Genomic DNA, 27176 nt, shown 5'->3' on the forward strand with positions numbered 1-27176 from the left:
TTCTTGCATATCCTACTGTGGCAACATCTGGCGCGGCCTAAGCATCCTTAAGTTCAATGCCTTTCATATATGCAAAATATGGGCTATGCAATGCATAATGGGTTCTATACTTGCATATACTCCTGTGGCAACCTCTGGCGCGGCCTAAAATCCCGTAAGTTCAATGCCTTTCATATATGCAAAATATGGGCTATGCAATGCATAATGGGTTCAATACTTGCATATACTCCTGTGGCAACCTCTGGCGCGGCCTAAAAACCCGTAAGTTCAATGTCTTTCATATATGGAAAATATGGCCTATGCAATGCATAATGAACACTTGCATATGCTACTGTGGCAACCTCTGGCGAGGCCTAAAAATCCATAAGTTCAATTGCTTTTCCATAATATGCAAAAATATCGCCAGTATGCCAATGCATAATGAATACTAAGCCTATACTAGCTGGCAGGCCAACCTCTGGCGCGGCCTAAAAAAACCCGTAAGAGTTCAATGCCTTTTCAATATATGCAAAATTATTGGCCTAATGCAATGCATAAATGGGTTCTAATACCTTGCATAATTACTACTGTGGCAACCTCTGGCTCGGCCTAAAAACCAGTAAGTTCAATGCCTTTTCATTATATGCAAAAGAATATGGCCTATGCTATGCAATCTGAATACTTGCATAATACTATTGTGGCAACCTCTTGGCCGGCCGGCCTAAAAACCCGTTAAGTTTCAATGCCTTGCCTATATGCAAAATATGGCCTAGGTGCAATGCATAATGGGTTTCCAATAACTTTGCAATAGACTCCTGTGCAACCTCCTTTCCTTTTTTCTATGGCGGCGGACTAAAAAACCGAGTAAGTTTCAATTGCCTTTCCATATATGCAAAATATGGCCTATGCAATGCATAATGCAATAACTTGCAATATACTACTCTGGCCAACCACTCTGGGCCCTCTGGCCGCGGCCTAAAAAACCAGTAAGTTTCAATGCCTTTCATATATGCAAAAAATACTGGCCTATGAAATGCATAATGGGTTCAATACTTGCCATATACCTCCTGTTGGGCCAAACCTTCTGGGCGCGGACCTAAAAACACCTTGTAAAAGTTCAATGCCTTTCATATAGATGCAAAAATATGGGTTTTATGCCCCAATTGCCATAAATTGGTGGGTTGGAATACTTGCCATATCCTACTAGTGGTCAACCTCTTGGCGGGGGCCTAAAAACCCGTAACTTTCAATGCCTTTCATATATGCCAAAATATCGGTTTGCAATATGCCATTAATGGGTTCAATACTTGCCTTGATTTACTATGGCAACCTCTGGCTACGGCCTAAAAACCCATAAGTTCAATGGACTTTGCATATATGGCAAAATATGGCCTATGCAATTGCATAATGGGTTCAATACTTGCATATCCTATTGGTGGCAAACCTCTAGGTTGCGGGCCCGTAAAAACCCGTTGAACCGTTCAATGCCTTTCATATATGCAAACAATATGGGCTATGCCAATTGCATAATGGATTAAATAACTTGGCATTATAACTACTGTGGACAACCCTCTTGGGCGCGGCCTAAAAACCCGTAAGTTTCAATTGCCTTTCATATATGCAAAAATATGGGTTTGGCATAGCAATTACTGGTTCAATAACTTTGCATACCTCCTTGGTTGGCAACCTCTGGCGCAGCGTTGCAATCCAATAATTTCAATGCCTTTCATTATGGCAAAATATGGGCCCTTATGGCAATCATAATGGGTCAATACTTGCGTAAATACTCCTTGGCAACCTCTGGCGCGGCCTTAAAAACACCATAAGTTTCATATGCCTTTCATATGCAAAATCTGGGCTATGCGAATGCATCAATGGGTTGCAATACTTGGTGCATATACTCCTGTGGCAAACCGTCTGGCGTGGCGGACTAAAAACCCTGTAAGTTCAATGTCCTTTCATAGTATGCAAAATATGGCCTATGCAATGGCATAATGGGTTCAATTTACTTGCATTCTACTCCTGTGGCAACCTTGGCGGCCTTAAAAAAACGGTGTTCCATGGCCCCACCTTTCAAAAATATATGCCCAAAATAATGCTATGCATGCCCATTTAATGAATACTTTCATATATCATGCGGCAAACCTCTGGTGCCGGCCTAAAAAAATCCATAAGTTCAATTGCCTTTCATTATATTGCCAAAATATGGGCCATGCAAGACTTACGTGCAATGGCTAACCTGTGGCAAACCTATGGCGCTGGCCTAAAAATCCGTAAGTTTCAATGCTTTTCATATATGCAAAATAGGCCTATGCAATGCATAATGAATACTTGCATATACTACTGTGGCAACCTCTGGCGCGGCCTAAAACCCGTAAGTTCAATTGCCTTTCATATATGCAAATATGGCCTATGCAATGCAAATAATGAATACTTGCATATACTACGGTGGCAACCTCTGGCGCAGCCTAAAAACCCGTAAGTTCAATGCCTTTCATATATGTAAAAGATTGCCTATGCTATGCATAATGAATACTTGCATATACTATTGTGGCAACCTCTGGCGCGGCCTAAAAACCCGTAAGTTCAATGCCTTTCATATATGCAAAATATGGCCTATGCAATCCATAATGGGTTCAATACTTGCATATACTCCTGTGGGAACCTCTGGCGCTGCCTAAAAACCTGTAAGTTCAATGCCTTTCATATATGCAAAATATGGCCTATGCAATGCATAATGAATACTTGCATATACTACTGTGGCAACCTCTGGCGCGGCCTAAAAACCCGTAAGTTCAATGCCTATCATATATGCAAAATATGGCCTATGCAATCCATAATGGGTTCAATTCTTGCATATACTCCTGTGGCAACCTCTGGTTTGGCCTAAAAACCCGCAAGTTCAATGCCTTTCATATATGCAAAAAATGGCCTATGCAATGCATAATGAATACTTGCATATACTACTGTGGCAACCTCTGGCGCGGCCTAAAAACCCGTAAGTTCAATGCCTTTCATATATGCAAAATATGGCCTATGCAATGCATAATGGGTTCAATACTTGCATATACTCCTGTGGCAAGTTCTGGCGCGGCCTAAAAACCTGTAAGTTCAATGCCTTTCATATATGCAAAATATGGCCTATGCAATGCATAATGAATACTTGCATATACTCCTGTGGCAACCTCTGGCGCGGCCTAAAAACCCGTAAGCCCAATGCCTTTCATATATGCAAAATATGGCCTATGCAATGCATAATGAATATTTACATATACTACTGTGGCAACCTCTGGCACGGCCTAAAAACCCGTAAGTTCAATGCCTTTCATATATGCAAAATATGGCCGATGCAATGCATAATGAATACTTGCATATACTACTGTGGCAACCTCTGGTGTGGCCTAAAAACCCGTAAGTTCAATGCCTTTCATATATGCAAAATATGGCCTAATCCAGACTGTAAGGATTGTATCTGGGGACATCAGGATGGAGTTTGGAATAGAAAAATGCGCCTTAGTCAACATACAAAAAGGCAAAGTAACGAGAACCGAAGGGATAAAGCTACCAGATGGGAGCAACATCAAACACATAGATGAGTCAGGATACAAATACCTGGGAATAATGGAAGGCGATACTCAAGTCAAAACTCAACGCCGGAAATATGATAAAAGCCATAAATATATGGGCAGTGCCAGTAATCAGATACAGCGCAGGAATAGTGGAATGGACGAAGGCAGAACTCCGCAGCATAGATCAGAAAACCAGGAAACATATGACAATACACAAAGCACTACACCCAAGAGCAAATACGGACAGACTATACCTACATAACACGAAAGGAAGGAGGGAGAGGACTACTAAGTATAGAGGACTGCGTCAACACCGAGAACAGAGCACTGGGGCAATATCTGAAAACCAGTGAAGACGAGTGGCTAAAGAGTGCATGGGAAGAAGGACTAATAAAAGTAGATGAAGACCCAGAAATATACAGAGACAGGAGAATGACAGACAGAACAGAGGACTGGCACAACAAACCAATGCACGGACAATACATGAGACAGACTAAAGAACTAGCCAGCGATGACACATGGCAATGGCTACAGAGAGAGCACAGAAGCAAACTGAAGGAATGATAACAGCGGCACAAGATCAGGCCCTAAGAACCAAATATGTTCAAAGAACGATAGATGGAAATAACATCTCTCCCATATGTAGGAAGTGCAATACGAAAAATGAAACCATAAACCGCACATAAGCAATCGAATGCCCGGCACTTGCACAGAACCAGTACAAAAAGAGGCATGATTCAGTGGCAAAAGCCCTCCAGTGGAGCCTGTGCAAGAAACATCAGCTACCTTGCAGTAATAAGTGGTACGAGCACCAACCTGAGGGAGTGATAGAAAACGATCACGTAAAGATCCTCTGGGACTATGGGATCAGGACGGATAGGGTGATACGTGCAAACAGACCAGACGTGACGTTGATTGACAAAGTCAAGAAGAAAGTATCACTCATTGATTTCGCAATACCATGGGACACCAGAGTTGAAGAGAAAGAGAGGGAAAAAATGGATAAGTATCAAGATCTGAAAATAGAAAATAATAGAAGGATATGGGATATGCCAGTGGAAATCGTACCCATAATCATAGGAGCACTAGGCACGATCCCAAGATCCCTGAAAAGGAATCTAGAAAAACTAGAGGCTGAAGTAGCTCCGGGCCTCATGCAGAAGAGTGTGATCCTAGAAACGGCACACATAGTAAGAAAAGTGATGGGACTCCTAAGGAGGCAGGATGCAACCCGGAACCCACACTATAAATACCACCCAGTTGAATTGGAGGACTGTGATAGAGCAAAAAAAAAAAAATAAATAAAATAAATAATAATAATAGTAAAAAATAATAATAATAATAATAATAATAGTAATTGAAAAAGAAACCCACAAAATCACTTTGTAACTTGTTTACTTCTGAGTATTTACATTTAGTTTTACTCCACACTCGAGTACTTTCAGGCCCTGTGGAGTAAAACTAAATGTAAATACTTACAAGTAAACAAGTTACAAAGTGATTTTGTGGGATTCTTTTTCAAACTTCAGAAGAAAACTGAAAGAAGTTTTTGTTTGGTTAATAATAATAATAATAATAATAATAATAATAATAATAATAATAATAATAATAATAATAATAATAATGATAATAATAATTTTTCTTTTCAGCTCAAGGCCATATACATGGAATGTATAAAGAATAGACAATAACATATAGTCTAGATACATAAGATAACATGATAAGAAAAGGAAACCAAAGATTAATAGGCAATATCCATATTTGCTGAGGTAGTATAAAAGAAGGTAGTCAAAATAATGGCCATACCCGTACTAAGATTGAGATTAGTTAAGAATAGAATGTAAAAACTATATTGATTATAATCACAGTAATAATGAAAAAATGAAAAGATGACAATAATCATAGCAATACAATAATAGTGACAGATTCTACAGATAACATTTTGCAAAAACAGAGATAAAGTCATTCAGAGAACAATCGTCTCATTTTCCCATCTCCCCCACAATTTAGATCTTCTTGCCTCACTACTTAGGATGCTTTGTATGAGCGAATTGCTGCTGTTTCGCAGTCGGGTGATCAGACTGGACATTTTACTTTTTATCTTTACCCCCTTTGGTTTCTTGCCATTTAACCGCCCATATCCATTTTGATATAAACTACTTTCAATTTTCCCTCTCTCATCTGGCGTCTCTTTCAGCTTCATCGAAAGCTCCTTGTTCATCGTCTTTTTCAGAACCTTTTTGGGTCACAGACCTTCGCAAGATCTCGCTGACGGAAACCAAATGGGGTGACGGGAGCGATATTTCCGTGACCAACGGAACCTTTTAAATCGACAGTGCTATAGATAGTAACATCTTCATGTCCTGGAGTGAGATGATCGATGACACGTCTGATGCGAACGAAGGTCCATTCAGGGTACTTTAAAGGCCAAACAAACCCCCTCGGAATAGAGTGGTAAACGTCAAAGGAGAAGAAAACAAAATGGTGGAAACCGAATTCTTACAAAATAAAAAAAAAATAAACAAAAAAAGGAAAAACAACAGAACGTTCAGAATTCTTTAATACAATTAAGACATTATTTTACAGGTATTTACAAAATAATAGCCGTTCAGTTTAGATCAATATCCCCATCTGGTTGATTTATTGTAGTAAATTTATTTCATAAGAAAGTTTCCTAGTCACTGACACCCAAGCAATTAGGCGTTGTCTGATCAACGATGCATTACTAAAAGCAAATACAGATCCGTTGGCATCGTTCGCTTATATAACCTTTATCAGTTCAATATACCTACATAGATTCGGCAGCGGAACTACAAAACGTAATTTTCTCTTACTCGGGGAGTGAGCCTACGAACTATTTTGTTGTTGTTGTTGTGGTCGTTCTTAGTGGGGGTTAGGAAAGGTCTATGAAAGAGCCTAAAAAGGTCTGAAAAAGGTGTTTCACGTTGAGTTAAAGATACAGGAATTTTAGGATAGGATATTCATGTTTTATTTATTAAAAAGAAAATATATAAAAAAAAAAATGTGCCTATTAAACAGTACAAAAAAATTATTTCTAACAAAATATAGCGTATTTTTATTTTTATTGTCTTAGGTGAAACAAGGCTCTATTTGACCGAAGGTTTGAGCACGTTTTAATTTGTGTTGGGTGAGGAATATAATGTATACAATTTACGCGTGAGGGGGAAAATCTTGCATGCGTCCCGACTAAGCTGGACGTCGGATCACGCCTTATTAAAATGATACAGGTTAATTGAAGAACGAGAATTTATGTTTTGACGTCAGAGTCCCAGAAACATTTACGACGTACAAGAAAACTCCCTTAGCTTCGGGAGAGCCAGTCGACAACCACCCCCACCCCCACCCCGCCTCCCCCACACCCGCTTTTGCAGAGTTTTTGGATTCTCAAGGTAGATGAATGATATCTCCGAAAGTTTCCCATAAATTTCCAAGCTTTGAGCATATTTGTGTGTCCTGTACGGGATGTTTTATGCTCGGAAAATGCTCAGATAAAAGTATGATATCTTCAGGTCTTTATTGCACCGTATTTTTAATGCTTAGATTATACCTATTGTGACATTGTTCTTTTAATACTATATACACATCTTTATCTTATAACAGGATACACAAAACACACACACCAATATGTATATATATATATATATATATATAATATATATATATATATATATAAATATATATACACATATATATGCTTAAAAATCACAGTAGATGCACGTAACTTCATTAAGTAAGCGAATACCACAGGAAAATGATAGTCAGAAATAAATGATACTGATACTTATGAGAAACTGAGGTCTGATCCTACACAGACAGTGAACTCCCATTTTAATAAACAAATTAAATCCATTTTGAAGGGCTTGGACCATTTAATTAAACAGTTTACACCGCAATGCGCCTCCCTACCTTATTTGTATGGTTTAGTCAAGACACATAAAATCAATAACCCTATCAGACCAATCATTAGTTCAGTGGGCTCAGTTACGTATAATTTATCTAAATGGCTTGTAAAAATTCTTACTCCTTTGGTAGGAAACATTTCTAACACGAATATTAAAAACAATGTTGATTTTATAAACAAATTGAATAGTTTAAATTTGAATTTTGATTTTAATATGGTTAGTTTTGATGTTGTCTCTTTATTTACAAAAGTGCCTGTAGATGATTTACTTGAATATTTGGAGGATGAATTAGAACGTCATGACGTTCCCTGAACTGTAGCAAACCTCATTAGTCTCATAAGGTTATGTATCAAAGATAGTAAATTTAGTTTTAATGGGGAATTTTTTGTACAAAAGTTTGGCATGTCTATGGGTAATCCCTTATCTCCTGTCCTTAGCAATATTTACATGGAATTTTTTGCGACAAAACTCTTACCAAGAATTTTGCCCCAAAAAGTTATATGGTTTAGGTATGTGGATGATTTTTTCTGTATTTGGTCAGTTCACGAAAATCTCCAGGAATTCCTTAATAATCTCAATAATTTAGTCCCTTCTATAAAATTTACTGTAGAGGAAGAAAGAAATTGTAATTTGAATTTTCTTGATGTAACTGTCCATAGAAATGATAGAAATTTCACCTTTTCAGTCTTTCGGAAATCAACTAACATTGCCTCTTTTGTTCATTACTACTCCAATCACCATCAAAATGTTAAATTCTCTGTTTTTTCTGGGATGTTTCTAAGAGCTTTACGTGTCTGTAGCCCGCAGTTTATTGACGCTGAAATTAAAACTATTTATGATATAGCATTGAAACTTAAATACCCAAGGACTTTTGTAGATGTGGCATGGAAAAGAACTAGAAAAACATTTTATTCAACTAATGACAAACTTGAATTTAGTATGCATAACATTCTAAAATTACCCTATGATGAAAGGTTTTTAGATATTCCTAGAATTTTAAAGCTTTTTAACATAAATGTTGTTTTCAGTAACATTAATGTCAAGAGTTTAGTAATCAAAAATTCTCCTAAAGATCTTCTAGGCTGCATATATGAAATTCCTTGCAAAAGGTGTGATAAAGTCTATTACGGACAGACCGGTAAATCTCTTTCACAACGTCTCAAACAGCACCAATATTCTGTGAGAACTGGGCAAATATCGAATGCATTATTCGTACATATGAGAGATTTAGATCATCCTATTAACTGGAGTCAAGCAAGAGCCTTAATCCCATGTAATGACACAGTTAAAAGGAATATCATTGAATCTTGTTTCATCAAGTCAAATAATAGAAATGTTCTAAATTTAAGTCTTGGTTTATTTAAACTTGATGCTTTCATAATGAAAAAAGTTGTAGATAAAAATAAGCAACAAAATTAATATATTAAGGTTTTACATGTTTTGGACTGTAAAGATACTTTATAATTTCGGATAGGGTCAAATCTGTTTAGGTTTGTGACCGTGTGATAACCGATAATCCTGGATTATCTCTTTTAATTCTTACCCTTTTGACAATTAACCATCTCTCCAATTGTATCTCATTCGCTCCTTGACAATGTCTTAGTAAAGACGAAAGCGCTTGGATTTATGACTATCATTTTCCTGTGGTATTTGCTTATACATACATATATATATATATATATATATATATATATATATATATATATATATATGTTTGTATATATATATATATATATATATATATATATATAAAAGGTTTTTTGCCACGAAGAAAAAAAATGAAAAAGCGAGATAGCCAAGTACTTTCGGTCCTGTTCGGACCCTTTGCTGAGGAAAACTGATTTTACAAAGAACAACATAGTCAAAAGAAGGCTTAATATACAAACTGACACTACCAGATTAGCCATAAGGGCGATTTTCACTATACAGAAAGGAGGAACCGCCAGAGGCTAGCCACACCTTGAAGGAGGATACCCGCAGTAAAACAAGTGATTCTTCCAGAAAAAAACAGTACATTTTGAAAAAAAACACGGGAGCATATACAATTTAATATCATGAATTTTTACACAAATTTTCCCAACAAAAATTATTATTAATGAAAAGACGAAAGAAAATATAAATATATATATATATATATATATATATATATATATATATATATATATATTATATATATATATCGAGCAAGAGAAAGAAGGAGAGAGAATATCGAACCAGAGAGAGAGAAAGAGAGAGAGAGAGAGAGAAAGAAATAATAACTATATCCATGTGGGACTAATTTATTAGTTGTTCATTTATTTTGAGGTCCTTCATCAAAGCATCTTACAAATAATGATGGGGTTCCCGAAATGGTACATTCCCCAGACTAAGATTTAGGTTGTTTTTATTAGTGATTTGTATATTAATTGCCGATTCCAGTAAATTTCTTGAAACATAATCATTAGATCTAGCAATTACCGAGGTATCACCCCAATAATTACAATGAGATTTTTCACTCAGATGGATAACAGTGCATTTGAAGTCTGGGCTGTTCTAACTGAATACATATGTTGCTTTATACGTACCACCATAAAAATTTTTACTTTGGACTGACCAAACGGTCAAAAACGAAGGGCAATCCTTAAACAAGGAATTTTGGTAAATTATGTTGTTATTTGGTAGGGACTATTCTTATTAGCATATCTTTAAGGTATTGTATAAGAGAACACTACATTAACATTAAACGATTTAAATATTGATTTTATGGATTCAAATCCAAGAAAATAAGGTAAGCTAAGTACATTTTTAGGCATTTCTTTTTCATTAATAGTTAAAAAAATTATAAAACTTTTTGTGAGCTTTTTGATAACATAAATCAATTAAATGAGGTGGGTAGCAGAGATCGTTTCCTATCTTTTTTATGTATTCTATTTCTTGGTCCAGATATTGTGGACTCATGATACGCAAAGCGCTTAGGAACATAGAAGAAAAACTTGAAATTTTAATATTAAGATGGTGACCAGAATAAAAATGTACATGTTAAATTATTTGTGGGTTTTCTATAAATACTGAATTTGCATTGGAAAGATTCTCTATGTATTAATACATCTAGAAAAGGGATGACATTGTTATTTTCAATTTCAACAGTGAATTTTATGGATGGCACTAAATTATTCAATTTAGACAGTAAATCATTTACATCGATACCACCAGGTAAGACTACTAAGATATCATCGACATATTGGTACCATTTTAAGGGGATAAGTGTGTATTCGGGAGGTGTTGTCTCTCAAAAAATTCCAAAAATAAGTTTGAAAGGAGAGATGATAAAGGGTTACCCATGGCCATACCAAATATTTGTTGGTAATATTCTCCATTAAAAATAAATCTGCAGTCACAAATACATAACTTAATTAAGGAAATTATGTGACTAACGGACATAGGCAATTCATGCAGTACAAGTTCATTACTTAAATATTCTAGCACAGAGTCAATAGGGACTTTTGTAAACAAAGAACATACATCAAAACTGACAAAAATATCGCTAGGGTTTAGTACAATGTTAATTAATTTTTCCACAAGATCAAGAGAATTCCGGATGTGTGAATTAGATACAATTCCTAGTAGCGGGGATAACAGTTTAGTAAGATATTTAGATAGTTTATAAGCAACTGATCCTACAGTACTAATAATTGGGCGCATAGGTTTGTTTTCCTTATGAGTTTTGACTAGGCCATATAAATAAGGTAATGAGGGACACTTTACAGTTAACTTACACACTTACACAAAATTTCTTTTTTATCTTTAAGAATTTGTTTGATATTGATATTAAAGTTTTTTATTACTTGGTCCAACGGATTTTTTGCGAGTTTTTTGTAAGTTATTTCATCCTCTAGTAAAGTATGCATGCGTGATATGTAGTCAGTTTTGTCAAGAACCACTAAACTATTGGATTTATCAGCCTTGGTAATGTGTAAGCTATTATCATTCTTCAATTCTTTTAAACTTTTTCTGTAGCGAGCGGGGAAGTTATTTTCATGGTAGGCATGCGTAGCACTATATGTCATGCCTTTGATAATGTCTAAATGATTTTGTGGTAGGTCACAGTATTTTTCAAACTTATATAGAGATGTCGCTATTGATAAAGCTGAGGATTTGTTACAAATGAAGAAAGACAACCCAAAGCCAAATGCGTGCACTGCATTATCACTTATTTGTTTGCTCAATAATTCACCACACAATCACTTCTAGCATTATTGGTCCAATCACTGTCGTTGATAAGGTTGTTTAATTTTCTGTCCAGTTTTCTAATCAAAGTGTCTGTAGTTCTATAAAGTTTTCCATATATTTCTTGCCTTAATGCGTGTTTCCAATCAACAGGAATCGAGTAGTTGAAGTTACGTCGGGCTTTTTCCAGTTCTTTAAATTTCTCCTTTTCCTCCATTTTCGCGGCAGCAATATGACGTTTTAATATAATTGAAGAGAATTCATTAAAAGGATGTTGATCGTATCTTCTTATGCGGTATGGTAGCAATGATTTGGGTAACACTTGTTCCGCCAGGCATTTTTTCAGGAATTTCAGGTGAATTCTGGTAGAGTGCGCTGCCTGTAAAGACTTGGAGAAAGAAGAGACGAAACATCTCAGCAGTGGGAACAGGAAGTAAAAGTAAACGTGGCCCTCATGATGAATAACTTGATCACGAAGTATATAAAACGTGATGCTATGTATAAATAAAGGTTTTTTGCCACAAAGGAAAAAAATGAAAAAGCGAGATAGGCAAGTACTTTCGGTCCTGTTCGGACCCTTTACTGAGGCAAACTGATTTTAGGAAGAACAACATAGTCAAAAGAAGGCTTAATATACAAACTGACACTACCATATTAGCCATAGGGCGAATTTTCACTATACAGAAGAGGAGCCGCCAGAGGCTAGCCACACCTTGAAGGATACCCGCAGTAAACAAGTGATTCTTCCAGAAAACAGTTCATTTCTCCTTTCAAACTTATTTTTGGAATTTTTTGAGAGACAACACCTCCCGAATATCACACTTATCCCCTTAAAATGGTACCGATATGTCGATGATATCTTAGTAGTCTTACCTGGTGGTATCGATGTAAATGATTTACTGTCTAAATTGAATAATTTAGTGCCATCCATAAAATTCACTGTTGAAATTGAAAATAACAATATCATCCCTTTCCTAGATGTATTAATACATAGGGAATCTTTCCAAAGCAAATTCAGTATTTATAGAAAACCCACAAATAATTAAACATATGTACATTTTTATTCTGGCCACCATCTTAATATTAAAATTTCAAGTTTTTCTTCTATGTTCCTACGCGCTTTGCGTATCACAAGTCCACAATATCTGGACCAAGAAATAGAATACATAAAAAAGATAGGAAACGATCTCTGCTACCCACCTCATTTAATTGATTTATGTTATCAAAAAGCTCACAAAAAGTTTTATAATGTTGCTATTAATGCAAAAGAAATACCTAAAAATGTACTTAGCTTACCTTATTTTCGTGGATTTGAAACCATAAAATCAATATTTAAATCGTTTAATGTTAATGTAGTGTTCTCTTATAACAATACCATTAAAGATATGCTAATTAAGAATAGTCCCGTACCAAATAACAACATCATTTACAAAATTCCTTTTAAGGATTGCCCTTCGTTTTACTTTGGTCAGTCAAGTAAAAATTTATGTGTACGTATAAAGCAACATATGTATTCAGTTAGAACAGCCCAGACTTCAAATGCACTGTTTATCCATCTGAGTGAAAAATCTCATTGTATTAATTGGGGTGATACCTCGGTAATTGCTAGATCTAATGATTATGTTTCAAGAAATTTACTGTAATCGGCAATTATACAAATCGCTAATAAAAAACAACCTAAATCTTAGTCTGGGAATGTACATTTGGACCCATATATTTGTAAGATGTTTATGAAGGACCTCAAAATAAATGAACAACTAATAAAATTAGTCCCACATGTATATAGTTATTATTTCTTTCTCTCTCTCTCTCTCTCTCTCTCTCTCTCTCTCTCTCTGGTTCGATATTCTCTCTCCCTCTTTCTCTGCTCGATATATATTTATAATATCTATATATATATATATAGGATATATTATATATATATATATATATATATATATATATATTTATATTTTCTTTCGTCTTTTCATTAATAATAATTTTTGTTGGAAAATTTGTGTAAAAATTCATGATATTAAATGTATATGCTCCCGTGTTTTTTTTTCAAAATGTACTGTTTTCTGGAAGAATCACTTGTTTACTGCGGGTGGGTATCCTTCAAGGTGTGGCTAGCCTCTGGTGGCTCCTCCTTTCTGTATAGTGAAAATCACCCTTATGTCTAATCTGGTAGTGTCAGTTTGTATATTAAGCCTTCTTTTGACTATGTTGTTCTTTGTAAAATCAGTTTTCCTCAGCAAAGGGTCCGAACAGGACCGAAGTACTTGGCTATCTCGCTTTTTCATTTTTTTCCTTTGTGGCAAAAAAACCTTTATTTATACATAGCATCACGTTTTATATACTTCGTGATCAAGTTATTCATATATATATATATATATATATATATATATATATATATATATATATATATATATATATATATATATATATATCTGCAAATGTGTTTGTTGATAAGTGTTGTGCAAAACTGTGCTGAATGGGCGATTCTGGAAATGGGATTCGTTCTGGAGAAGAGTGGAATTGATCTGGAGAAATGGTGTACTGACTTAATTACTATGGTGACTGTGTCTAGTGTTATGGCTAAACTAATGTTAGTGTTTGATTGATTTCCTAGGGTTATCAGAGTTATTTGGGCTTCTGAGTTTAACATTTCATTTAATCTTTTTGTTAAGAATCTGAGTTATTCAGTTAATACTTTGCTTTTAAATAAAGGCATATTTTTGTAATTCATGACTCTGATTTGATGACCTTAGATAATGGAGGGGAGGTATATCGAGTCGAGAGAGAGAGAGAGAGAGAGAGAAAGATGGATGCAGAGAGAGAGAGAGAGAGTTATTGAGAATCGAGAGGGAGAGAGAGAGAGAGAGAGAGAGAGAGAGTGTTGCCAGTTGCCTTTGGACGCTCTTGGTCCATCACTACCTTTTAAAATGATAACGAGATGATAACCACCTCATTATAGTGGTGGCAGACGGTTTTCTGGACCATATTGAGCCTTTTGTGAGATTAATAGCAGCTAAAAGAGGCTGTTTTCAGAGAGAGAGAGAGAGAGAGAGAGAGAGAGAGTGTGTTGCCAGTTGCCTTTGGCCGCTCTTGGTCCATCGCTACCTTTTAAAATGATAACGAGATGATAACCATCTCGTTATATATATATATATATATATATATATATATATATATATATATATATATATATATATCTATATACATATATTAATATAAACAGACATTTCCATATTTAGTATGGATCTTTTCTTAGAAGGCAGGCAACTCTTCTAAGAGAAGGCTGCCCTAAATACAAGCCTTGTTCTCCAACCTTGGACTGTGCCATGGCCATTGTACAGGGTGTCCATGACGTCCCAGTACTATTCCGAGCAATAAATACTTGTAATGGTACTGGGACTTTATGGACACCTTGTACTGCCGTGGGCTTCCACGGTGTTGGCTTTGAGTCCTCTTGCCTGAGGGTACGCACAGACAGGCATTTATCCTTTTTTCATTTCACTTTCCTGTTTTTTTTTTTTTTTTTTTTCCTGTTTTTTTTTTTTTTTTTTTTTTCGAAAAGTGTGTGGGACAGGCTGATGAGAAAGCAAAAGTTGCTTGGTGGATTATCAGGGAAGTGCCTTTGTTTTTACCCAATCTTTTCTTTCCGAGAGTTTTATTTCTAAATCTATCCTGGCTGTCCTCGCCAACGCCATCTTGAATTGTCAATTCAAGACGGCGTTGTCCTTGCCCCCGTTGATGTGGCAAACTTGGAGGATTTCTTTGCCTTACAATGTCCCACCTTGACCAGTTGCTTCCGGTTTTTTTTCTTCTGGCTATTTACCTATTTATTATTTTCTTTTCTAATAAGGGAGATTTCTTCTGTCTTGATTTCCCTTTACTTACTATTACTTCTTCCTAATGAACACCATATTCTTTGTTAGCTTGAATTTCAAGTCAATGGCTCCTGTGGGCTTGTTCCATATGAATAGTTTTTTATAATACTGAATAACAATAATAATAATAATAATAATAATAATAATAATAATAATAATAATAATAATAAATGTATGCACGTATATGTGCACGTAAGACAGTTTAAGCAAACAAAATCAAGAGAAAAGTGCGATAAAACGAAAGTGGAAAGTGTCTATCTCACAGCACACAAGGAACGCAGTGGAAACGACATTGCAGTCTGCAAGGTGGCTATGAGTAAAAACGATAAGGACATTGTTAATTATCAACTGGAATATCATTAATGAACAGCAACACCATTTGTTCATTGAAGATGAAGCAAGACTTTAAGCACTGGTTCAAGATGCTGAGATCTTACCACATTCTGAGCTTTGCATAAGATCACTCGCGTAACCTTTTCAGCACAGTTTGCTTTCCAGTTTCTTTTGTATGATCTCTTATAGCACAGCGTTGTTCTGAAGGGTCCTTTACATTAACAGACGGTCAATGCATACCAAACTACATGTCGGAAACGACTGTCGTTAAGTCTTCAAGACGAGACAGAAATTGTGGGAGAAGTCCGTTATTCTTCTTGTTCTAGACAGGCGACTAAGATATCTTGGTCGGAATCCACATTCTGTTTGAATAGTGTGAAGGCAAAACAGACAAACGACAACCGGCAGGTATGAGCTGACCGTCTGTTAATGTAAAGGGCCCTTAAGACATAAGAGTCCGTGATTGACCTTGGGTGCTGTCTGTGAGCTCCCGCTGGGGACAAAGTTCTCTTCTCCACCTAACTTGGAGCTCAAAGGGCCATCCACTGACCCAAGTGTAGGCTTTGGCGATAGAATAAGATTTTACATCTTTTTTTCGTAGCTACTGACTCATAAGAGTTTGGTACAGGAAGTGTTTACTCACATTAATCTGGAATAAATGCTACCGTAACCATCAAGATGTGAATGTCATTTTGATATTAAATTTAGATTCAGCCTTCTTGATCACTGATTTTCTATATTTCAAAAATACTTATAGCCAGTATAGGTGGGCGTGAGGTTATTTCTTCTGTATGATTTTCAGTAGCTATATAGATTCATAACGTTTTAAAGACATCTAAAATGGAGGAAGACAGGTGGTTACATGAGATGAATCTATTTTTAGAAGTCATCCTTACAAAAGTTAAAGATTTTGCTGTCGATATTCAAGGGCTATGTTCTGTAATATGGGACATTAATAATTAATTACTGGCTGACTGCAATAATATTTTAAAGCTAAGTTATTATAATGTAGTATGATAGAAGATTAAATCAATTTAATTTCATATCACCAAAATTATTACTTCCATTACCATAGATCATGTTTACCTATAAAGCAATTCCTACTGAATTCTGTTGCTTAAGACATCATAGTCACCTCAGTTTAGTTATCTAACCACTGAAAAAAACTGCTTAATACGTTGTCTTATTTACATCCTAAATAATATTCCAGTGTTTTTTCATACAAAACTTGTGCACTTTGATAATGCAAACATCAAATTACGAATATGAAGAGTTAGCCCACTTCGTCTGCCTTAAAATGGATGCTTGCTAGTGGCCAGTTAAAGACAGGAAATTTCGTCTAAAAAACATGGAATTTTCATTTTTCAAAAATAAAATGAACTTTTCTTGTTTTTTTCGGAAGTAGGCATGGAATGTCATTATTCATAACTGAAATGAAATTCCACTTTCAGAAAATTTTTTTAATTAAATCGTTCAAAATTCTAATTTAAGATCCGAGGTGTCAGAAATGGGTTTAGACGGAGCGAAAATAAATAAATAAACAAGAAAGTAAAAATATCGTCAAAATTGGACTGTTCTCTCTCTTGTGGCACCTTGATCCCTTTTCTCATCCCAGAACTTCGTATCTACAGTTCTACGTATATATCTTCGGTCTTCGATGCCTTTGTAGTGAACACAACATTGCGCGCGGAATAAGGCAACATACATATCTATATGTAAGCGATCATTCCAGGGATCCTTTAAGCTTTTTCATGAAATTCTCCAATGGCGGACATCAAGTTGAAGTAAAGCTTTTAATTTTGTGGTTGTTGTTCTTGAAGATGAGAGAACACTCCTAAAAGTCGATGACCTTCCAAAGGAACCCTTCACAAAGAAAATGCTAATTTTGGAAAGGAGGAAATAAAAAAGACGTGTGAGGTAAAGAAACTAACAAACAAATATATACTAAATTTACTTGCAAAAGCAGCAAATGCATGTAAAACAAAGGAAGTTAGCACGAACTGTAAACGAGAAGTTAATCACTGAAAAATAAGAATTTTTTTTTTTTTTTTGGATCGTCTCTCCTAAGGAAATGCAAAATGAAAAATCTATATACATATGAATATATATATATATATATATATATATATATATATATATATATATATATATATATATATAATATATATATGGACCAGATGTAGTTTAGAGAGACAGGGGTAAGAACGAGAAATCCTAAAATTTCCTATAATACCGTGTCCTAACCATGGAGGAATCATAGGAGGAGCCGTCATGACGTCACGAACGTGAAGTCAACGCACTATTGGTTCTCGGCCTCACCCCCCTCCCCTAAGACTTAAAACATCTATCAGCTGACCTAGTGGACACATTGAAAGTGCATACAATGTCAGCCTGTTCAGTGCATGGCTGTACGAAAAGGAAGCTTAATGGTTTTACGTCATTGTTGCAGGTACAGCTGGATTTGTAGTATTTAAACTAAGGAAAGTACCAGTCAAATGCTAAAGCAGGGGTTTCCAACCTTTTTTTCACCACGTACCGTTTCCGGTATTTTCAATGTCAGTAATGCACCCACTCCACCTCGTATAAAGAAAGCAAAACAATGTCAGAAAAAAATTCCATTGTGTATATTTGCAAGTACTGTGCAAAAATTTCAGTGTATATTTGCAAGTACTGTGCAAAATTCCGTTGTGTATATTTGCAAGTACTGTGGTGAAGGGAAATAAGCACATAACTCTCCTGGCATAATATAGCCAGTATCATTGTAAACACAAAGAAGTCCATAAATAAAGAACATTTTTATTATACTTATTTACCTGTTTCTATGCAGTAAATTTTCAAGATTATGGTAATACTGAGCTTCAAAAACAAAATACATTACTATTACATCATCAGCAAAGGGAGTTAACGAGGTTGGTGAAGCCGGGAAGCAGTTTTTGCTAAAGCACATCGAAGCGAAGGCCGGCTTCCACATTCATCCAAGACATTTAATTTTGATCTTATGACGAGTAAGCTGGAAAACCCAGTTTCACATATGATTTGAATGTTTTATACCAGCACCTGACTAAAGGCTTTTTCTCAAACAGAGCATAAGTTCAATGAACTCTTCCTTAATAGCATCAGTAACAAAAGCAACATCTGCATGGAGGGTCTCTCATTAGCTTTGAGTTTCATTCAAACACTTCGGGAAACTATCTATTTCATTTGGCAGTGAGGAAAGGCAATCCACTCTTATAAGCTTACTATCTGAACTACGTACAGCACGTTATACACAGTAATTTTGTGGGTTTCTTTTTCAATTATGTAGAATGTTATTTGGCGAGAGTGCCTGGACGTTTTTATAACGAAAGTTAGGACAGTCAGGTTTTGCAGACGAGGGAGTGGCGGGTTTGGTTTAAAAGTTGGGCTGAGGCAAGAGAGAGGATTATCTCCTTGCCTCTTTGAAATCTAGATGTATACATACATATATATACACATATAAGATATATACATATATATATATATATATATATATATATATATATATATATATATATATATATATAAAGAAAAGAGAGGGAGAGAGAGAGAGAGAGAAACTTCCATATCGCTGCTAAAGAAACTACAAAACAAATTTTGAAATGTGTGATGCGCATTGTTACTATTCACGGCAATAAGAGCGAGAAAAATGTTTTTCTATTCATCTGTATTGCAATCTGTGTAATATAGATATATATATATATATATATATATATATATATATATATATATATATGTTATATAAAAAGAGGGATGTATTAATAATATATTTAAGACACCGCTGTAAGGTGATGTGCTGTGACATTTCTTAGAATATAGGGGTCATCAGTTTAGCTTCTCCTTGGAGACACAGTGTGGCCCAAGTGACAAGACATCTCAGCTTAGGAAATGCTGATGTCGAGATCAGTGCCATGTTTTGTAGCTATGCACGGGCGGTTGCAGAGGTGTCTTCTGAAACTGATTATAGGCAGTTACCTGGGCGTGAACAATGTGTGTGAGTTCGTACGTGCATGCGAGCTTCTTTCCTACATAACAAGAAAGTAGGATTACCAAGGGGGAGTTCGCTACAGAGTCGGCAGAACCAAAGATGGCCTCTGCCAAAGTATTTTTGGAGAAGTGTGTGTGAATACTGTATTGAATGGGTAAGCATACTTATTTTTTAGCCAAAGGTGTGGCTTGATTGTATTTTGAATATTTATTTCAAAGATGTTCTATTTCCTTTGACCTTTTGATTTGATTTATGATCTTTTGATTTTAATTTATAATCTTGTGCTTATCGATATGTTCTCCTGTCTTTTTGTAGACAGTTCTGATACAAAGGTGAACTGAAAATGGTGACTTTATTGATATGGGAACTTAACTAATGTTTCGTGGTGTTTCTGTACAATGACTATGCCTAGTTTTGTGACTAACATAATGTTGGTTATTGTAGTAGAAATATGGAGTGGGTTATCTGGGTTCAACATTTCATTTAATTATTTTGTTTAGAACCTGAGTTATTTAGTTTATACCTTGCTCTTAGATAAATTTATTTTTGTAGTTCATGAGTCTGATTTAATGGCCTTAGGTAATGGAGAGTGGGGGGGGGGGGTGTTGTAGAGAGAGAGAGAGAGAGAGAGAGGGATGGAGAGAGAGAGAGAGAGAGGGATGGAGAGAGAGAGAGAGAGAGAGAGAGAGAGAGAGAGAGAGAGAGAGAGAGAGAAAATGGATGTTATTGCCAGTGCCTTAGACGCACGACCAAGCTACCATACCTTTTTAATAAGTACCGAGATTAAGAATCACATTAAAAATTAATATATATATATATATATATATATATTATATATATATATATATACCATTTAAATTATTTCTCACATGCCGATTTCGCGTAGACTTATACGGGTCAACCCGCCTCCCAAAACCACAAACTTCAAAGACTAGATACGATTTTGTTTCAGTTCAGTTAAGGGATAGCGAAACCAAATACCATACGTACACTTTCCTGGGTATCGTAGAATGAGCGAAGACGCCGTAGGCTCGATCATCATCCTGTTGAAGAAGTTTTCTGAAATTAAATGGACGCTTCTGTTGTCCGCCGCCCTCGTCAGCCAAATGAAGATGACGAGCACAGCGGCAGTCAGCTTCATCTTTCCTTCCATTGCTTGACGTAATCCGTGAGAGAGAGAGAGGATAAGAGAAGGCGAGAGAGAGAGAGAGAGAGAGAGAGAGAGAGAGAGAGAGAGAGAGAATGAATCATTTTCGATGCTCATAAATGTACTTATTCTGAATGGGATATGCACATTTTAGAAATCCTGTGAGCTTCGATGGGGTTCTCTGTTACAGTTTCAGTTTGTGGTATACCTGTCAGTTCCTCTCACTGGTGCAAGATGGTGAGTCATGATTTCATTTAAGGCCTCTTTAGGAACATTTATGTGAAACATAAATTTTTCGTTTGACGAGTCGGTTACGTGCTCGAATACCGATCTCAGGGTCTGGATTCGATTCTCCGCTCTGCCAACGCTAAATCAGAGGAATTTGTTTCTGGTAATAGAAATTCATTTCTCGATGTAGTTCGCATCCCACGATAAACTGTAAGTCCCGTTTCTGAGTAACCAACTGGTTCTTAGCCACGTTAAAATATCTAATCCTTCGAGCCAGCCTAGTTGTCTGGTAAAACTAAGATATACTTATGTATTTACAGAAGAAGTTCAGTGAAAAAATTTTAACTACTGACGTTCTTGCATTTGATTTAATTTTATTTATTTATCTTATTCATTAATTTTTGTTGTTGACCATCATGCTACACTATTTACCTGTGATAGGGGAAAAGTTCTTTATCCAAATACAATAAGTATACAGTAAGTATCAATAGCCTTTCACGAGAAAGGTATTAAAAACGTTCAAACGGACTCAGGCAGTAAGATCTCGCCGCGCCTCAGTGGCGTGGTCGGTATGGTGTTGGAGTGCCACCTAAGTGGCCGCGAGTTCGATTCTCGGGCATTCCATTGAGGGATCAGAGATGTGTATTTTTGGTGATAGAAGTTCACTCTCGACGTGGTTCGGAAGTCACGTAAAGCCGTTGGTCCCGTTGCTCAGTAACCACTGGTTCCATGCAACGTAAAAACACCATACAAACAAACAAACAAACAAAATAAAGATCTCGCCAGGAAAAATACTAAAGAACGACGGACTAAAATATGAAATACTTTTAAGATGGGGAAGGCAATAGGTCGACCACTCCTCCCCCCCCCCCCAACCACACCCCTAAAACCAAACCCCTCCCTAGACACCCCACTAAGCGAATATGAATAGGCTTCCATTATCAAGTTGTCAGACATATGCAATTCCAGAACTGCCGTTTCTTGGATATAGTTATCCCTTTTAAATATAACTTTTATAACATGGTTCCTCGCACAATCCCTTATAGATAACTGATGCAGCCACTAGTCTGGGTTTATTATATCAAATGCCACATGCCTCCATTACTATAATTGTGAGGCGCCAGTGTTACCAATTCAATTAGTCTATATTATTAAAACACCAACATTTTCACTTCCAGCAAGAATGGCATGAAAGGAAAAGTAAGAATGACTGAAGCACCCGTCATGCAGTTTCTTCTTCATCCAGGCTAATAGAAGAGTAATGGATTGAATGGAAGAGACGTAAATAAAAAAAAATAAAAAATAAATGACCTATGGAAATACGACCTTTGCAATGTTCATTCAGTAGCACGCATCAGAAGGCTCCTCTTTTTCTTCCCCCAATCTTCGTACGTCTGCTTTAGCATTCTCGTACTTAATTCTCCAGTTTCTTTGCCTTTTCTCTTTCTCCGAATAACAACTATATTTCAAGATCCAGAAAATTTGTCCAATGACTCATTTCCATGGAAACGGAAGTGCTTTGGACACGTAACGAAAAGTATATTTTGGTTTAACAAGACCACTGAGCTGATTAACAGCTCTCCTAGGGCTGGCCCGAAGGAATAGATATGTTTACGTGGCTAGGAACCAGTTGGTTACCTAGCAACGGCACATACGGCTTATTATATGAATTTCTAATCACCAGAAACAAATTCCTCTGATTCCACGTTGGCAGAGCGGGGAATCGAAATCGGGATTACGTACCCCACTCGTCCAACGAGGAACTTTGGGACACGAAGTAGAAGAAGAAGCCTAAGAAGTCCTTAGAGAAAGAGGAACTGGCGAAAGAAAGACACAAGACACAGAAACAACTGCAAAACAACATTAAAAACAATACCCAGACCAGTGATTAAGCTAAGAAGGAGAAGAAGAAGAGGGGGAGGAGGAGGGGGAGGAGGAGGAGGAGGAGAGCACAAGTAACTACAGATATGCAATGAAGTTAATGGGTATGCCCATCTTAATGAAACTAATAGGTATGCCCCTCTTGACTTCGCCACGACTAGCCAGAAGCCTTAGGAGTATGGGGACGATATTCTCCCAGCTTTAGAAGATCAAAACACACTTGTACTTGCAAGAAGGGCCAACAGTATTAAACGCAAAAAGTACAGAAACTTTTGCCATGCCAAGACAGATGTTGGTTGTTGGTTTAAAAACTCAACAAATTAAGACTAGGCTATCTGGTGATTTTTTTTTTTTTTTTTTTTGCATAACCTAACGCTACTGTTACGTAACTCTCTTTCTTCCATAATAATAACAACTACCATTGCTTCAGATTATAAAACTATTCATTCAGGCTAAAACTATTATCATGTTATTACATAAAAAAATTTATTTCCCCTGCATATGTGATTGTTTACAGATATTTCCTGTTATTAATATTACTATTTTCACGACAACCTACGTTGGGGGCCATTGTCATTATTAGTTCTTGGCAATTATATAAATATTACTGCTACTTTTATCGGTCAAGATTAGACTTGTTTAGATTCCAACTATAATTATTATTATTATTATTATTATTATTATTATTATTATTATTATTATTATTATTATTATTATTATCATTTAAGCTCAGACATAATATTATCATTTGAAAAGGTTATCCTTAATGGTTCTTGGCAATTATAGAAATATTTCTGCTACTTTTGTCAGTCAAGATTAGACTTGTTTAGATTCCAACTATTATTATTATTATTATTATTATTATTATTATTATTATTATTATTATTATTATTATTTAAGCTCAGACATAATATTATCACTTGAAAAGTTATCCTTCATTAACAGTTTTTGGCAATTATATAAATATTACTGCTACATTTATCAGTCAAGACTAGACGTGTTTAGATTCCAACTATTATTATCATTATTATCATTTAAGCTCAGATATATATCATTTGAAAGGGTTAATTAACCTTCATTATTAGTTCTTGGCAATTATATAAATATTACTGCTACTTTTGTCAGTCAAGATTAGACGTGTTTAGATTTCAGCTGTTATTATTATTAATATTATTGTTTTGTTAAAAATGACTGCTGCTTCAGCACTATTAATCTTGTAAAGAGTCTTCTCTATCTTTCTGATGACGGCTTTCTCGTTGTTGCTTAGACTGGCGAGCAACGCACCAAAAGGCATGGTAAAATTCGGTTGTGTCATTTGATTTATTATTACTTATACAATTCTCTCTCTCTCTCTCTCTCTCTCTCTCTCTCTCTAACGCGACGTTTCCTCCTGATCGACAGGACATTATCAAGCGATAATTGCTGAGGGACTGAATTCCAGTGGTTGTTGTTGTTTAAGATTAAGCTGGCCTTGTGCCAGCACGGGCTCTTGCTCACAGAGCAGCCCGTATTCTTCCAGTGGCGAGTCCATCTCCTTTTATCGTGGTGTTGCGAGCTCTTGAGTACGGTCAGAGCACCTCTCCGGCAGGTCGGGTTTTCATTGGTTCCCAGGAAGGTGACTCATACAGCGGGCGTTGACGAGTCTTGCAGACCTTCTCAGGTGGGGGGTATCACCGGGAGCCTCTTGATTGGCTTCTACATGAGTGACGTCACCCCTGGTATTATTCTCATGTCCGGTGTTCGTTTCATGCGCGCTGGTACTTTCGTTGGGGGGGAGGGGTGTGGTCCTCCTCACACACGTCGGTATCAGGGTGGTATTAAGGGGAGGCTTTTCCTCGAGGATGAGCAGCGCTTCTAGGAGACGCAGACGTCATGGGTCAGGTGCTCTCCCGATGATCTTAATATTCCTGACGATGTCGTCTCTTGTGATGTTTCTGTGGTGTACTACAAGGGCGTGCTGCCTAATGGCGCCCTCCTGGGCGTGGCAGGAAATCCTTTTTGACAGGCGCATCGTCGTCATGCCGATGTAAATCACAGGGCATCCTTGGGCGGGGCATACGTATCGGTAGACGACGTTGGAGTGCTTCAGGGGGTCTCCTACCGGCGGGGAGGGGTTGTTCTTCATCAGGAGGTCCTTCGTACGCCGATTCTTGTAGTAAATAATGAAGGACACTTTCTTTCCTTCCTCCATGGGGCGGACGTGTTCCTCTATTATTTTCTTCATGGCCGCTTCTTCCTCCTTGTATTGGTGGTGCATGAAGGCTTTATAGAAAAGTTTGATATCCTCCGGGGGCGGAATGTTCCTTCTCTCTTCCTCCGTCATGTACCACTTGTCAAGGGCGGCTCGAGTTTCTCGGTTTACGAGTTTGTTCGAGTACCCATTGTTAATTAGCATCTGGGATGCTCGGTCGAGTTCGAGATGTGTGTCCTGCCACGTCGAACAGTGCGAGAGGGCCCTCCTGACGAAGGCCCTGACGGTGGTGGTCTTGAACCGCGCAGGACACTCGCTATCACCATTCAGACAAAGTCCGAGGTTCGTAGCTTTGGTGTAAACTGTAGTCGCCAACTTCTGATTCGTCTTCGTGACAAGGACGTCGAGGAAGGGGAGCCGATCGTTGCTGCTGTACTCGACAGCGAAGTTGAGTGCGCTGTGCTGCAGGAACTGCTGCCGAAGGGCTTCTACCTCATCCTCGCAGTCGGCTTGCACGAAGATGTCATCGATATAGCGTCCGTATGTGCGGGGACATCTGTGTTGCGAGAAGACCCTTTCTTCCACTTCTCCCATGTAGAAGTTAGCGAAGAGGACTCCTAAGGGGGAGCCCATCGCTACGCCGTCCTTTTGGCGGTACATCTGTCGCGTTAGAGAGAGAGAGAGAGAGAGAGAGAGAGAGAGAGAGAATTGTATAAGTAATAATAAATCAAATGACTCAACCGAATTTTACCATGCCCTTTGGTGCGTTGCTCGCCAGTCTAAGGAACAACGAGAAAGCCGTCATCAGAAAGATAGAGAAGACTCTTTACAAGATTAATAGTGCTGAAGCAGCAGTCATTTTTAACAAAACATGTCTACGAGAGGGTCTCCTTCCGAAATATTATTATTATTATTATTTTATTATTATTATTATTATTATTATATTATTATTATATTATTATTATTATTATTATTATTATTTAACCTCAGACATGTATAGCATTTGAAACGGTCATCTTTCATTTTTTAAGAACGAATATGGGAATTATCAATGTGAAATAGCTCGCGTTGCATTGACTTCTACGTTAAAGCCCAGTGCTTCACTGACTGATTCAACCCCTGTGGAAACTCGGTATCTGTATCGTTCGCTAATGTTAGCCTCTCTCTCTCTCTCTCTCTCTCTCTCTCTCTCTCTCTCTCTCTCTCTCTCTCTGCGCAATCGAGTTTTCAGCGCCGCCATTTCTTGATTTATGCCGAAAGATTGTTCGATGGTTTCCTGGACTCTTACTATAAAATCCACCAATTGTCTCGTCAAGAAATGCACGTATTTTTTATCCAGTTGGCTGAAGAGTACAGTGGCACTTGGCTTCTCGCGAGGCACTGTTCAGCTCAGCACTTTTCTTTCGAAAACATCTAAAGTAGACACTTCAGAATAAAGAGAATTGAGCTTTTAGAATCAGAAAGAACCCTGAATAATTTATTGTTGCAATAAACCTTTGAAGACTCAAATGAAAGGAATAACTGATTCCAAGCTAGCTGATGGAATTTTTTCCTCTCTCTCAAAATGTTCAGTGTCCCGTCTTTTTGACAGTTGCTTTAGACAAGCACACGTGTTTTTTTTTCTCTAAAATGGACTAAAATATGTGCGTATAAATCCAGATGATATTAAGGTCTCCGAAATACTCTTAGGTAAATCATGAAAATAAACTGGGAGACCAATGAGATTTCTGTACAGCGCATAATCAAGGCCACCGAAAATAGATCTATCTTTCCGTGGTCTCGGTATAATACTATATGAGCCGCAGCCCATGAAACTTTAACCTAGGCCCGGTGGTGGCCGATCA

This window comes from Macrobrachium nipponense, chromosome 12 (assembly GCF_015104395.2).
Source record: "Macrobrachium nipponense isolate FS-2020 chromosome 12, ASM1510439v2, whole genome shotgun sequence".
Lineage (NCBI taxonomy): Eukaryota > Metazoa > Arthropoda > Malacostraca > Decapoda > Palaemonidae > Macrobrachium > Macrobrachium nipponense.